Source organism: Staurois parvus, unplaced genomic scaffold (assembly GCF_062004578.1).
Source record: "Staurois parvus isolate SC_StPar_1 unplaced genomic scaffold, SC_StPar_1.0 ptg000439l, whole genome shotgun sequence".
NCBI classification, from domain to species: Eukaryota; Metazoa; Chordata; class Amphibia; order Anura; family Ranidae; genus Staurois; species Staurois parvus.
This window is the reverse complement of record NW_028318235.1, coordinates 6,234,415-6,249,554: the sequence shown is the minus strand read 5'-3', so window position 1 is coordinate 6,249,554 and position 15,140 is coordinate 6,234,415. Positions and strand designations below refer to the sequence as shown.

General features: G+C 41.8%; 2 protein-coding genes across 2 annotated transcripts in view; one reads left to right on the top strand and one right to left on the bottom strand.

Moving 5' to 3' along the window:
- The window catches only part of LOC149454062 (uncharacterized), a 104,644-nt gene that overhangs the window by 82,005 nt on the left and 7,499 nt on the right, over nucleotides 1-15,140 (bottom strand). The window lies entirely within an intron of this gene.
- LRRC25 (leucine rich repeat containing 25) overlaps nucleotides 9,622-15,140 on the top strand; it is a 50,945-nt gene continuing 45,426 nt past the window's right edge. Inside the window, exon 1 of the mRNA XM_089687905.1 lies at nucleotides 9,622-9,727. The gene's annotated coding sequence lies outside the window, so the exon portion shown is untranslated. The remainder of the gene's footprint in view (nucleotides 9,728-15,140) is intronic.

Here is a 15,140-nt window from a genome sequence, read left to right as displayed (position 1 = left end):
ATGTAAAGGGAGGTGACATCAAGGGAGATCCAGTGATAATCTTCTTCCCATGTGTAACATTCAAGCATCTCTAGGAGATGACTGGAGTCCCTGATGTAAGCTGGAAGGTTCTGGACAATGGGTTGGAGGAAGCTGTCAACATAATCTGATGGCTTGTAAGACTATCCATTGATGCCACTATGTATCTACCAGGATGATGAAGATCCTTGTGGACCTTAGGTAAGTGGTAGAAGTATGGAACGGAGAAGAACCCAGGGAGGAGGAAATGTTTTTCATTCTGATCCAGAACTCCCTTTCTGATTGCCTTGTCCACTAGATCTTTGAGTTAAAATTTATATTATGGCAAAGGGTTGGTTTTAGGAGGGAGAAAAGGTGCGCTATCTGAAAGTAGACGAAATGCGTCTTTCATGTACTCATTTTATATATTTTAAAAAATATATTTTTTTAAATATAATAATTTTTTTTAACATTAAAAAGTAACATATATTTTTACATATATTTGAAAATGCATATATTTTTCTTCCATGTAGGTGGAAGGGGGCTTAAATCCAATATGCACTATTGGAAGATCTTCTGAAAAAAAAGGGGGTTCAAGACCACTCTCCACTGACAATTCATTCAGAATGTCTATAGTCATTAGATTTAGATTGTCCTGTGGGGTCTCCGACAAATCATCCTCTAGGTGTGAACTTAGGATGGGTTTTTGAATACATTTCTTAGTATTGTGATAATGTCTCATAATGGATAGGGACCTTACATATCTGCTGATATCTAATGGCTCTGGACATTCTGAATGAATTGTCGATGGTGAGTGGTCTTGAACCTCTTTTTTTCCCAGAAGATCCTCCAATAGTGCATACTGGTTTTTGATGGAAGCCACAAAGTTTATACTATATCACAATTATTTTAATTTTATTCAAGATTTTTATCTTCAGATCGATGGCACAGCAATAGGCGCGGGTTTTGCGCCAAGTTATGCCAACCTTTTCATGGCATTATGGGAAGACCAATATATCTGGGCCCACAACAAGTTCTCCCATCCTTTGTTATATTAAGGACGGTATATTGATGATTATGTCATCATCATCTGGTAAGGGGACCCCAGTACCATTATGGATTTTTTTGGTTACTGCAATGATAACCCTTTTGGAATCAAATTTACAGTTTTACAATTTTCAAATTGTTACAGATCCCAACATTCAAATTTTTGTTTTACCTTGAATTGTATCATGATCAGTCTGTAAGTGGATCTCAACACACTTCGAGCCTACATCTCCATAGCATTTCCAGATTCCAGAAGTGCCAAACTTGGTGTTGAAGAGCGTCAAATTTCAAAAATCAAATAGCTACCAGTAAAGTGAAGGATAAAGGCTCCCAGTCTCAAATTTTCCCCACTTTCCTCTCACTTTGTGGGATGTTCCAGTGCCGAAAGCAGAAATATAGGACTTGTATTCATGTTCAACATGGACAAAAACAATTTACTGATAGGAATGGCTGGTCTATGTAACTATGTTACGTGGGTTGTACCATCAGGCCATTGCAAACTAGGTTTGGAGAACACGGGTGAAATGTAGAAAATGAAGCCTCTGCATCCAGCATTGCTAGACATTTCATAGAACATCACAATAGTGACTCCTCCAAACTTAGAGTCACAGCCATTCAATCTATACCAGCAGCTCTGGACAAAGTCGAGAGGTTCAAAATATTATGTGCCCAAGAAACCTACTGGATATTCAAAATAGGTAGTCTTACACCCAACGACCTAAATGAAGAATTGGAAGTGAATACCATCATATGATCTGTTCCAACACCTTTCAACATTTATTCATGATTCCTCTTTATCTCCCATTATTTCTTTCCTTTTGAGGCTACAACCATCTGAGATCTCTCATCATGCTTAGACGTACATCATCCCTCACCCACCTTCCTCTCCCCCCCCCCCTTTAGGTCACTCCACATTTCAAAATTTATTGGCTGCTGCTGGCAAGAATCAATATTCAGGTCCCTCCCTTCTTAAGATAGTGGCTTCTGTTTTTGAGATGTTTTTTGGACAGTCTAAGGTCTCAGGCAATGGAAATTTTCAACATGTCCAAATATATATATATATATATATATATATATATATATATATATATATATACACACACACAGTTGTGTTCAAAATAATAGCAGTTTGTTGAAAAAAGTGAATAAAGCTCAAAAGCCTTCTAATACACACAAATTCATTGGGAACACTACACATTCTATTCCAAATCAAAACATGAAGAAAAATATATCAAATTTGTGTTGTTCCTCTAAACAAATTGAAGAAAAGTGAATATTAGACTGTTCAAAAAAATAGCAGTGTTTATATTCTTCTTTACAAACTCAAACATTCACTATATAAACTGAAAAATGTTTGAAGATTTTGCTTTCCTTTGAATCACTTAATGAATATTTAGTTGTATAAGCACTGTTTCTGAGAACTGCTGTACATCTGTGTTGCATGGAGTCAACCAACTTCTGGCACCTGTGAACAGGTATTCCAGCCCAGGATGATTGGACTACATTCCACAGTTCTTCTCTATTTCTTGGTTTTGCCTCAGAAACTGAATTTTTGCTGTCAACCCACAAGTTTTCTTTTGGATTAAGATCCGGGGATTGGGCTGGCCACTCCATAATGTCAATCATGTTGGTCTGGAACCAATATGTTGCACGTTTACTGGTGTGTTTGGGGTTGTTGTCTTGTTGGAACACCCATTTCAAGGGCATTTCCTCTTCAGCATAAGGCAGCATGACCTCTTCAAGTATTCTGATGTATTCAAACTGATCCATGATCCCTGGTATGCGATAAATAGGCCCAACACCGTAGTAGGAGAAACATCCCCATATCATGATGCTTGCGCAACCATGCTTCACTGTCTTCACAGTGTACTGTGGCTTGAATTCAGTGTTTGGGGGTCGTCTGACAAATTGTCTCTGGCCACTAGACCCAAAAAGAACAATCTTACTTCATCAGTCTACAAAATGTTGCGCCATTTCTCTTTAGGCGAGTCAATGTGCTCTTTGGCAAATTGTAACCTCTTCAGCACATGTGTTTTTTTCAACAGTGGGACTTTGCGGGGGCTTCTTGCAGATAGCTTGGCTTCACATAGGCGTCTTCTAATTGTAACAGTACTCACAGGTAACTTTAGACCTTCTTTGATCTTCCTGGAGCTGATTGTTGGCTGAGTCCTTGTCATTTTGGCTATTCTTCTATCCATTCGAATTGTAGTTTTTCGCTTTCTTCCACGTTTTTCAGGTTTTGGTTGCCATTTTAAAGCATTTGCGATCATTTTAGCTGAGCAGCCTATCATTTTCTGTACTTCTTTATATGTTTTCCCCTCTCCAATCAACTTTGTAATCAAGGTACGCTGTTCTTCTGAACAATGTCTGGAACGACCCATTTTCCTCAGAATTTCAGAGAGAAATGCACTGTAACCAGCATGTACAACATTTGCTGCCTTCCTTCCTTAAATAAGGGCAATAATTGCCACCTGTTTTTCAAAGAATGAATGACCGCACTAATAGAACTCCACACTGCTATTATTTTGAACATGCCCCTTTCAATTAGTGATTCATTTACACAGAATCAGCAGCATGCATGTCATGACTGTTGGGTCTGTTGGATTTCTATTACTCTACTACACCTGCTAGTAAATTATTTGCCATGTAGAAATATAATTTCTACCAAAAACAGTGATTGATGAGGTTAGTGATGTCTCACTGCTATTATTTTGAACACAACTGTATATATACAGTGGGGCAAAAAAGTATTTAGTCAGCCACCAATTGTGCAAGTTCTCCCACTTAAAAAGATGAGAGAGGCCTGTAATTGGCATCATAGGTAGACCTCAACTATCAGAGACAAAATAAGAAAAAAAATCCAGACAATCACATTGGCTGATTTGGAAAGAATTTATTTGCGAATTATGGTGGAAAATAAGTATTTGGTCACCTACAAACAAGCAAGATTTCTGGCTCTCACAGACCTGTACCTTCTTCTTTAAGAGGCTCCTCTGTCCTGCACTCATTACCTGTATCAATGGCACCTGTTTGAACTTGTTATCAGTATAAAAGACACCTGTCCACAACCTCAAACAGTCACACTCCAAACTCCACTATGGTGAAGACCAAAGAGCTGTCGAGGGACACCAGAAACAAAATTGTAGACCTGCACCAGGCTGGGAAGACTGAATCTGCAATAGGCAAGCAGCTTGGTGTGAACAAATCAACTGTGGGAGCAATAATTAGAAAATGGAAGACATACAAGACCACTGATAATCTCCCTCGATCTGGGGCTCCACGCAAGATCTCACCCCATGGGGTCAAAATGATCACAAGAACGGTGAGCAGAAATCCCAGGACCACACGGGGGGACCTAGTGAATGACCTGCAGAGAGCTGGGACCAACGTAACAAAGGCTACCATCAGTAACACACTACGCCGCCAGGGACTCAGATCCTGCAGTGCCAGACGTGTCCCCCTGCTTAAGCCAGTACATGTCCGGGCCCATCTGAAGTTTGCTAGAGAGCATTTGGATGATCCAGAAGAGGACTGGGAGAATGTCATATGGTCAGATGAAACCAAAATAGAACTGTTTGGTAGAAACACAACTCGTCGTGTTTGGAGGAGAGAGAATGCTGAGTTGCATCCAAAGAACACCATACCTACTGTGAAGCATGGGGGTGGCAACATCATGCTTTGGGGCTGTTTCTCCGAAAAGGGACCAGGACGACTGATCCATGTACAGGACAGAATGAATGGGGCCATGTATCGTGAGATTTTGAGTGCAAACCTCCTTCCATCAGCAAGGGCATTGAAGATGAAATGTGGCTGGGTCTTCCAACATGACAATGATCCCAAACATACCGCCCGGGCAACGAAGGAGTGGCTTCGTAAGAAGCATTTCAAGGTCCTGGAGTGGCCTAGCCAGTCTTCAGATGTCAACCCCATAGAAAACTTTGGAGGGAGTTGAAAGTCCGTGTTGCCCAGAGGCAGCTCCAAAACATCACTGCTCTAGAGGAGATCTGCATGTAGGAATGGGCCAACATACCAGCAACAGTGTGTGCCAACCTTACAGGAAACGTTTGACCTCTGTCATTGCCAACAAAGGATATATAACAAAGTATTGAGATGAACTTTTGATATTGACCAAATACTTATTTTCCACCATAATTTGCAAATAAATTCTTTCCAAATCAGCCAATGTGATTGTCTGGATTTTTTTTCTCATTTTGTCTCTCATAGTTGAGGTCTACCTATGATGCCAATTACAGGTCTCTCTCATCTTTTTAAGTGGGAGAACATGCACAATTGGTGGCTGACTAAATACTTTTTGCCCCACTGTACACTGTATATATTTATTTTTTTTTTACTTATCGTATATACATTTTTAGGATCGATGATAATTATCTCAATATAGATTATAATAAGGTTCACAAAATGTATTACTCCTACTATTTTTGGCTTAATTGCTGCTTAACAATATGAGTCTGTTTGTACTTAGCTGTGCTGATCTGGTCTTTTTGGAATGACAGTTCCAGTGATATCTGTCCTGATGCTATTTCCAACCAGATTGCAGATCAGCAGGGGTTGACATTTAGCTCACACTACGTATTCTCCAGAGGTAAGCTATTGTGTTAGGCTGATGAAGGAAGTTTGTTGTTCTTTCAAAAACGCATTCCTAAGAGTCACACACACTCACTCCCTCAGTGGTGTTACCAGGCTGCTCATCCTTTCCTGCATTGCAGTCCTTTCCAGTGAAGCTTCAGTTCCAATGATCCGCCAATCCACTGATTCACTAGTGCACACAGCAGCTGAAGCTCCTTCACCTTTTGCTACGCTCCTGGCTTTGCATCCCTCTCTCTATGGCTCCCATCCTCTCTGCATCTCCAAGAGGCTGCCTCTCCATGCAGCTCCCAGTTAATCAAGCCATCCACCTGCCTGTGGTTATGGACCTCTGCCATAATGACATGCCTTCAAACATTTTACCCTTGTGAGTGCAATATTATATGATTTTAATGATCTGTTTAATAAATTAATTGACAGACTACATTATATTGGTTCCTTGGGCGCCTCTCTCCCCTTCCACATTTATTCATTTCATATAAACTAAAGCACCTAGGCATGCAGACTGCTTCTACAAACATTTGTGAAAGATTGGGTTGCTCTCAGGATATCAGTGAATTCAAGCGTGGTACCGTGATAGGTTGCCACCAGTGCAATTAGTCAATCTGTGAAATTTCCTTGCCACTAAATATTCCACGGTCAACTGTTAGTGGTATTATAACAAAGTGCAAGCAACTGGGAACAACAGCAATTAAGCCACAAAGTGGTAGGCCATGTAAAATGACGGAGCAGGGTCAGCGCATGCTGAAGCGCACAGTGCGCAGAAGTCCCCAACTGCCTGCAGAGTCAATAGCTAAAGAACTCCAAACATCATGTGGCCTTCAGATGAGTACAACCGTGCATAGAGAGCTTCATGGAATGGGTTTCCATGGCCAAGCAGCTGCATCCAAACCTCACATAACCAAGTGCAATGCAAACCGTCGGATGCAGTGGTGTAAAGCACACCACCACTGGACTCTAGAGCAGTGGAGAGGTGTTCTCTGGAGTGACAAATCATGCTTCTCTGTCTGGAAATCCAATGGACATGTCTGGGTTTGATCTGGGTTTGGCGGTTGACAAGAGAATGGTACTTGCCATTGTACCAAGTGTAAAGTTTGGTGGAAGGGGGATTATGGTGTGGTGTTGTCTTTCAAGGTTTGGACTTGCTCCCTTAGTTCCAGTGAAGGGAACTCTTAAGGTGTCAGCATGCCAAGACATTTTGGACAATTTCATGCTCCAACTTTGTGGAAACAGTTTGGGGATGGCCCCTTCCTGTTCCAACATGACTGTGCACCAGTGCACAAAGCAAGGTCCTTAAAGACATGGATGAGTGAGCTGGGGTGGAGGAACTTGACTGGCCTGCACAGAGTCCTGACCCAATATAACACCTTTGGGATGTATTATAGCGCAGACTGCAAGCCAGGTCTTCTCGTCTGACATCAGTTCCTGACTGCACAAACAAATGCGCTTCTAGAAGAATGTTCAAACATTCCCATAGACACACTCCTAAACCTTGTGGACAGGCTTCCCAGGAGATTTGAAGCTGTTATAGCTGCAAAGGGTGGGCCAACTCAATATTGAACCCTACGGACTAAGACTGGGATGCCATTTTCTTAGTCCATGTCTGAGAACTGCACATTGGATGTGTGTGTAAAGGCAGGTGTCCCAATACTTTTGGCAATAGACTGTATATAGAAGCACTATAATACAGTAGGCACAAACATTTAAGTATGTCATATCACATCAATCACAGGCATAGCTAGAACGTTCCGGGTCCCAGTGCAAGGAATCATAAAGGGCCCCCTAACTCCTGGCCAGGGCCCTTTCCTCTGAGCCTGCTGGTGGAACGCCAGGGCTCGGTCGCAAGTAAGACCTTTGCGATCCTGGTAGTTCCGCCACTGGTGTCAGTAGTTTTTTTTTTTTTGTTCACCATTTTATTTTAATTTTTAATTTTTTTACAATATTTTTTAAAAGACTTTGGTGGAATATCAGGGGTCTAAACAGACCATTCAGCTTTGAGACACAGAAAAAAGACACAGCCTTTAATTTCTTTCTCTGCAGCCTCAACAGCATAGAATCAATGGACAGGAGTAGGCCTGTACAGAGTTAACCATTCATTTACAAACTGAAGCATAGTAAACAGTTTACTATGCTTTAGTTATGGATGGATAGAATCAGTGATTGGTCCATATCCAAAAGGGTCCAGAAAGCAGAGCGGGATCTATCCTGTCTGTGGGGGTAAAGTGAAAAGGGGGGGCAGAGAATGTAAGGTTAGTCAAGCAGTGTATAGGGGTCAGTAGGAAAGTGTACAGTGGGTCAGCAGGGCAGAGGATAGGGTCAGCAGTTTGCAGGGTAGTGTACAGAGGCCATTAGTTTGTAGGATAGGATGGGAGGTTAGCAGGGGGAATGTAGAAGAGTCAAGCAGGGCATAAGACTAGGCTCAGCATGATGGTACAAGGGTTATCAGGGCAAGAAACAGGGGTCAGTAAGGCAGAGGACAGGGGTCAAAAGAGCAGTGTACAGGGTCAGCAGGGCAGGGTACAGGGGATTAGCAGGGTAGAGGTGAGGGGTCAGCAGAGAAGAGGACAGGGTCATTTCTGTAAGGTCTCAGCTATGTGATGTGTGGGGAGGAGTACCCTGTGTGTCGTGCAGGAAGTGCCAAGAGAAGGTCATCTAGCGCTCACAGCAAAGATGATAAACTGAACCCCCCCCATGTGTGAGCATAACATCTCAGCATAATTCACTCCCCCTCAAAAAACAAACACAGCACTCAACACCTAAGCATAAATTTCCTCTGCAAGGCAAAAGTCTTCCCAAACTCAAATCCCCCTCAGTTCCCCCCTCCTAGCACAAAATACCCCCACCCCCAAAAAATCACCCCCCCTAGTACACATCCTCTTTACCCTCAAATTTTCAATCCCAACACAAATCCTCACCCCCAAATACCCCCCCTCCCTTTGCATAAATCCCCCCAATCCCCCCTCCTAGCTCTAATCCCCCCAATGGCCTTTTAGCTCAGTCCCCCCCCCCAAATTACCTGCCAAAGCTACCAAACTCACCTATTTTGACAGTCCAAGGTATTTAGTAATACTCACATGGTGAGTTTTTTAAGTTGGAATTTTGTTTTCACAATTTTTTGGAAAATATAAGAAATTAAAGAAAATTAGATTTTTTTTTTTTTTACACTCTCATTGCCTATAACTAAAGCAATAGCTTCAGTTGTCATGAATGGGTTACAACTACTCATATGGTACAGGTAGCCAGCTACCATGTGATAGCTGTGGGCCAATCACAGCATCATAACAGTAATCAAGCTGTCATGAATGGAAACCCATTCATGACAGCTTACTTACATAAATATCATGTGAGCGCTATGATTAGTTATAGCAATCACATGATATCCCGACCACTCATAGTGAACTGCTTTTCTAAATAAGCAGGACTCCTTGTTTAGGGCTCATTCACAATAGTGGCAAGGGCTGCCACTCCTCTGAAAAGTGACCCATGCTCAGATCACTTTTCAATGACATTTGACAGGCAATGAGATGGCATTGCAATGCACACCTAAACTACTTGCATTCAGCAGGTGGTAGTGCCCATCTAATATGAGAGGGAGTATAATTCCTGCCAAAGCATGTGTTCAACCCTGCCTCTGCAGCTGAAGGGGGAGCATTTGGGGGTGTTAAGAACACAGCTCAACTATATGTTGTACCGCCCCCAACTTCACATGTGAACGAGCCCTTAGACTGGGGTGCCTCGAGACTGAAAATACCTTGAAAAGGTGTCACGACTAAGGAGAAACACTGGTCTAGGCAAGTGTTTTATGTGCTGAGAATAGTCAGAGCTTTCGAGTCTGGGAACTGCAGAATTAGACAAACCGTAAATGTGAAAGCAAAAACTTTGTCATGCTCCAATACACATCAGAAAGAAGAAGTTTTGGAATGTTGAAATAGCATTGTTTCTGCTTCCCTTTTTAGGAGTATAGATTAGTGTTCTAACAGTAACAGAGGATCATTCTGTTTTGAGCTTATCAGTAGGAACTACGGTATAGAATAAGGATATCTTACATAATAAAGTCAGACCTGAGAAAGGCATAAAGGTAAGTTATAAAGTTTTAAGGAAAATGATGGAATGTTGGTCAGTAGTGTATAAATTATGATGTTGTCTAAATGAGTTTGTTTTTTATTTTGTTTTGTTTTTTTGTTGATGCGTAATAGATTACAATGAGGTGTGTGTTCTTTTGCTTTTACATTATACATGCTGTCTATGATGTTTAATTTTAATTTCATTTATACAGAAAGAACATTCTATGGCATATAGATTTCCTTCTTTAAATCCGGAACTATTTTGATTTGTGAAATAACACAAAATATACAAATGTATAAACTTATACAAACAATGTACACATGTGCTCGTTCTGATGTGTGGAACACCTTGCCTCTCCACTGATTGAACCTAAAAAGGCTGTACCACTGCACCACAGGCGCATGCATCGCATGTGGTTGTAGCACAGCTCCATTCGTTTAAATGGGTTGCGTTTAGCAGTGGTACCACCCATAAAATGCAAAACATTGTTTAATTTTTACCGCAGCCCTGATGCATAACTTCTTGGAGCATACGTACAGCCCTGAGTGATTTGGGGTTTACAAACATGCTGCAAAACAGAACAGAAAATTCCCTTGCAGAGTAAGCAGCCTGTCTTTAATAAGCCAACCCTATGGATATCATTGAAGTTGGAGTCAAATGGTCACGGTCTAAAGACAGGATATCAAACTGACTTGTGAACTACATAATTTATTGATGAACTGAATTACTTTTGTATTTGTCCATAGTTAGCTCCATAACAGAGAAGTTGTTTCCTTCTCACTAATCTCAAGTATTGCACGTATGATCTTTAGTCATAGTTTTACAAGTTTCTATAGCTCCTTTTTCTCATGTGTACAGGAAATAGTGTTCTAATCAGGGGTGGACTGACAACTCATGGGGCCCCTGGGCAATAGGGGATCATGGGGCCCCTGTGTCCTTGCCCAAACTCAAAAAAGCCTATGACAAAGGTACCAGGGGCTCATGGGGCCCTCTACTGCCCCCGGGCCCTCGGGCAGTGCCCGAGTTTCCAAATGGTCAGTCCGCCCCTGGTTATAATGCGTTTTTAAATCACAATACATAATGCTGCTAAGGCTGGACTCATCCATAACCAACCAGCTAGTGCCTAGGGTAGCAGCACTTCTAGGGGTGGCACACAACTAACAACATATGTTAGTGATCATCATAACACATTTCTGTATACAATTACCTAATAACCACCTGATTCCCTTGCTGTCCCTGCATATTTTAACATTTTGATTTGGAATCATGTACTCTATACTTACAGTTCACCCTCACTCTGGGTATGCAACTGGAAAACCAGTAGGGGGACAATTTGTCCTACTGTTCTAGACATTAGTTGTATGTTGTGTAGCCCTGTTTTGGGGGGGGGGGGGGTATGTGAAATGGCCCACACCAAACAAGCTATGGCGCTAACCTGTATATGAGTAGGCAATCCTGAGCCTTCGCTATATGGAAGAGGGGGTTGTGATAATACAAATGGCAGTGCCTCCACCTAGAATAGGGATCCTGCAATTGAGGAGACTCACCCCTTTCTAGGAATGTAACAGGTAGACAACTTAAAGTAACTATACATAGCAGTATTAATGCACCCAGCTTATATTTCTAACATGAAAACATGTCACCACACCTGTATGAGATTAATGCAAAGTTTATATAAAGCAGCCACTTAAAACAGGATGCATAAGAATAACATTCAGGAATTACAATTTACCATAAATTGGGAGGTTGCAATTATACCCGGGTATATGTGCATGTAGTATACAGAATACCTCCAACCATGGGTTATAGCGCAGTCCGGTTGCAGGGGCCCCTGGAGAGGTGAGAGTCCATAAGATGCACGCTTCCACTTTAGATGCTGTGATGGCGTCCAAGTAACATGCGGATGATTGCACTGCTTGTCTGAAGATCAGCGATGCATCACCTAAAAGGATAAAATGCCCTATCTATCCTCACTCTTAGTCCCTATCCCTAAACTGGGCTGTCACTGCAACCGGGCCTCTATCTGTCTAAGTGGCCGTCGGATGCCTAACCTACCTCTAGCCTAATCTATCCAACGCTCCCTATGCTAATTCTAGCTAAAAGGAGATCCAGATCAATAAGGCTCTTTAAGCAAAGAGGCTGCAAAGATACACTGCAATTAACAGAAAGTTCACCTGACAGTCTTATGCAGGTGAAAACACTGATCTATATATATATATATAGACAACTATAAGGATTCTGCAGTGTGTAAATAGAATAATGATAATGAACCACAAATCTCTCTCTTACAGAGAACCACAAATCTCTCTCTTACAGAGATATTACGATTCCTATACAGAAGTTGAAATATAACAGAGGCAGACCTAATCTGCTTCAGTAACAACTAGATGGATAGCAGCCTTGTTAATCTGGATCAGTACTCACAGAATCCCCATACAGTTCTCCCCAGATACATAGCACATGGCAGGCTGGTACCCTCTGCCTGATACTTCCTGGAAAAACAAACTATATAACATCCTGGGGTTTCTTGACCTCCTTGTAGGGGCAGGAAGCACACCTAGGGACTTGTCTGTAATGGGACCTCTATGGTAGTGGCTGTATATGAACATAAACAAACCACAACTAGTGTATAAAATAACAGTTCCCTACACTTGTATGTGTACTGATGTAGAGTGGGTAACCTTTCTCTTCTAATAAGTCTGCCCTCCACCTTGGTATGCTTTGTATGGCTTTGATGTCTAATATTGCTAGTATGATTCAACAGCTAAATGTTTTTTACTTGAAGTTCTTTAACTGATATTATATGCAGATCGAAATATATCTGTTTCAAACAGTATATACAAAAGTAATAATGTTACTATCTGTCTCTCTATCTCCCCTATAAGGCTGCATTTTTGTAGCTCGATGCTCAAAGCTCCAAAAATGCTCAAACTTAAAAAATGTATTGTTCTCTATGGTGCCTGTTCGCATAATCAGGTGTGAACAAGCACCATAGAGAACAATTGCTTTTTTAAGTTTGAGCTTTTTTTGGAGCTTCGAGCTTCAAGCTACAAAACGATCAAGTGTGAATGCAGCCTCAATAGTGTTTTTTGATAGCTGCAGCTACTACATCTCTGTATTTTGACAGTCAGGGATTGATGGCAAATGAGGAGGGGTGTAGAGATATGTGTTTTGTTAGGATTCATTTTTGCAATGGAAATTTCATTTTCGGAGATTCAGATGCATACAAATCTCATCATAGTAATTAGAGATGAACGAATTATTCAAAAATTCGATTCGGCTGATTCGCCGAATTTGCGGAATAAATTAGATTCGATGCAAATTTATTCGCTGCGAATTTAACTTATTAAAAGGGTTTCTAGGCTTCAGAGAGCCTTTATATTAGTGCAGAACACTGTACCTTTAATTTAAATGCCCTTGGAGTCTGCTGGGGAAGAGAAATAATACTGTCAGTCAGTATGACATGCAGATGAGTGCCGTCGATCTTAGAATCACAGCACACTTCACTCATTTGGGCAGTCACGGGGCCAAAACCAGAGTGTGGAGCCACAGTGTGGCGGTGGAGGCAGCAGCAATGGGAGGCCATACAGCACCCTATGACAAAATGGAACCCACCAGCAGTGTGAGGAGACCTGAAAGTGGCACATGGCAGAGTCTGGCGATGGAGACAGCAGCAATGGGAGGCCGTACAGGGACCCATGACACACTCTGGACCTGGCAGCAGCATGAGGAGGCGGTACAGGGGCCCATGACAGATTACGGGCCTGGCAGCAGCTATGGGAGGCACGTAATCTGCCAGCACCCTATGACAAAATGGAACCCACCAGCAGTGTGAGGAGACCTGAAAGTGGCACATGGCAGAGTGTGGCGATGGAGACAGCAGCAATGGGAGGCCGTACAGGGACCCATGACACACTCTGGACCTGGCAGCAGCATGAGGAGGCGGTACAGGGGCCCATGGCAGAGTGGCGAAGCGTAAGCAGCTTAAATTGAAGGCCATACAGAGGCCTATGTTAAAAAGTCCCCCCAGCAGCAGTGTGGGGAGACGACTATCAAGAGTCCAATGGCAGAGTGGCGGAGCAGAAGCAGCTTCAATTGAAGAAGATGAGGATGAGGATGAAGAAGAAGAAGAAGAAGAAGAGGATGAGGATGAAGAAGAAGATGAGGATGAAGAAGAAGAAGAAGAAGAAGAGGATGAGGATGAGGATGAAGAAGAAGAAGAAGAGGATGAGGATGAAGAAGAAGAAGAGGATGAGGATGAGGAAGAGGAAGAAGAAGAAGAAGAAGAGGATGAGGATGAATAAGAAGAAGAAGAAGAAGAAGAGGATGAGGATGAAGAAGAAGAAGAAGAAGAAGAGGAAGATGAGGATGAAGAAGAGGATGAGGATGAAGAAGAAGAAGAAGAAGAAGAGGATGAGGATGATGAAGAAGAAGAAGAAGAGGATGAGGAAGAAGAAGAAGAAGAAGAAGAGGATGAGGATGATGAAGAAGAAGAGGATGAGGATGAATAAGAAGAAGAAGATGAGGATGAGGATGATGATGAAGAAGAAGAAGAAGAGGATGAGGAAGAAGAAGAAGAAGAGGATGAGGATGAAGAAGAAGAAGAGGATGAGGATGAGTAAGAAGAAGAGGATGAGGATGAAGAAGAAGAAGAGGAGGATGAGGAAGAAGAAGAAGAAGAAGAAGAAGAAGATGAGGATGAAGAAGAAGAAGAGGATGAGAATGAAGAAGAAGAGAATGAGGATGAAGAAGAGGATGAGGATGAAGAAGAAGAAGTAGAAGAGGAAGAGGATGAGGATGAAGAAGAAGAAGAAGAGGATGAGGATGAGGATGAAGAAGAAGAAGAAGAAGGATGAGGATGAAGAAGAAGAAGTAGGATGAAAATAAGAAGAATTCCAGTACAGCAAAAAGTGTATCTGCAGAGAGCTCCGCTATTTCTGACAGTTCTCTGACAGTTCCTTCACATTTACAGCGGTTGAAACATTGTATCTATTTGTTTCCGAATAAAAACATCTGTATCCTAAATGGAAACAAATAGATACAATGTTTCAACCGCTGTAAATGTGAAGGAACTGTCAGAGAACTGTCAGAAATAGCGGAGCTCTCTGCAGGGACACTTTTTGCCGGCTGTAGAAGGGATGAAAATCGGCCGATCGGGGAAAATTCGATTCGTGCATCCGAAGTTTGCTAATTTTCGGATTCGGCGCGAATCGAATTTTTCCTAATATTCGAAACGAATTCCACTTCGCCAAGTTCGATTCGCTCATCTCTAATAGTAATGAATGTAAGCAATTTCAAAAAATTTTATAACAAAATTAACAAATGCATTTGTTTCATTCAGATGATGTCACATGATCTAGTAGTAGTTCGGGCCCATGAAGAAAATTAGTTTGGTAATTCAGATAATAATTCCATTCGTTAATCCA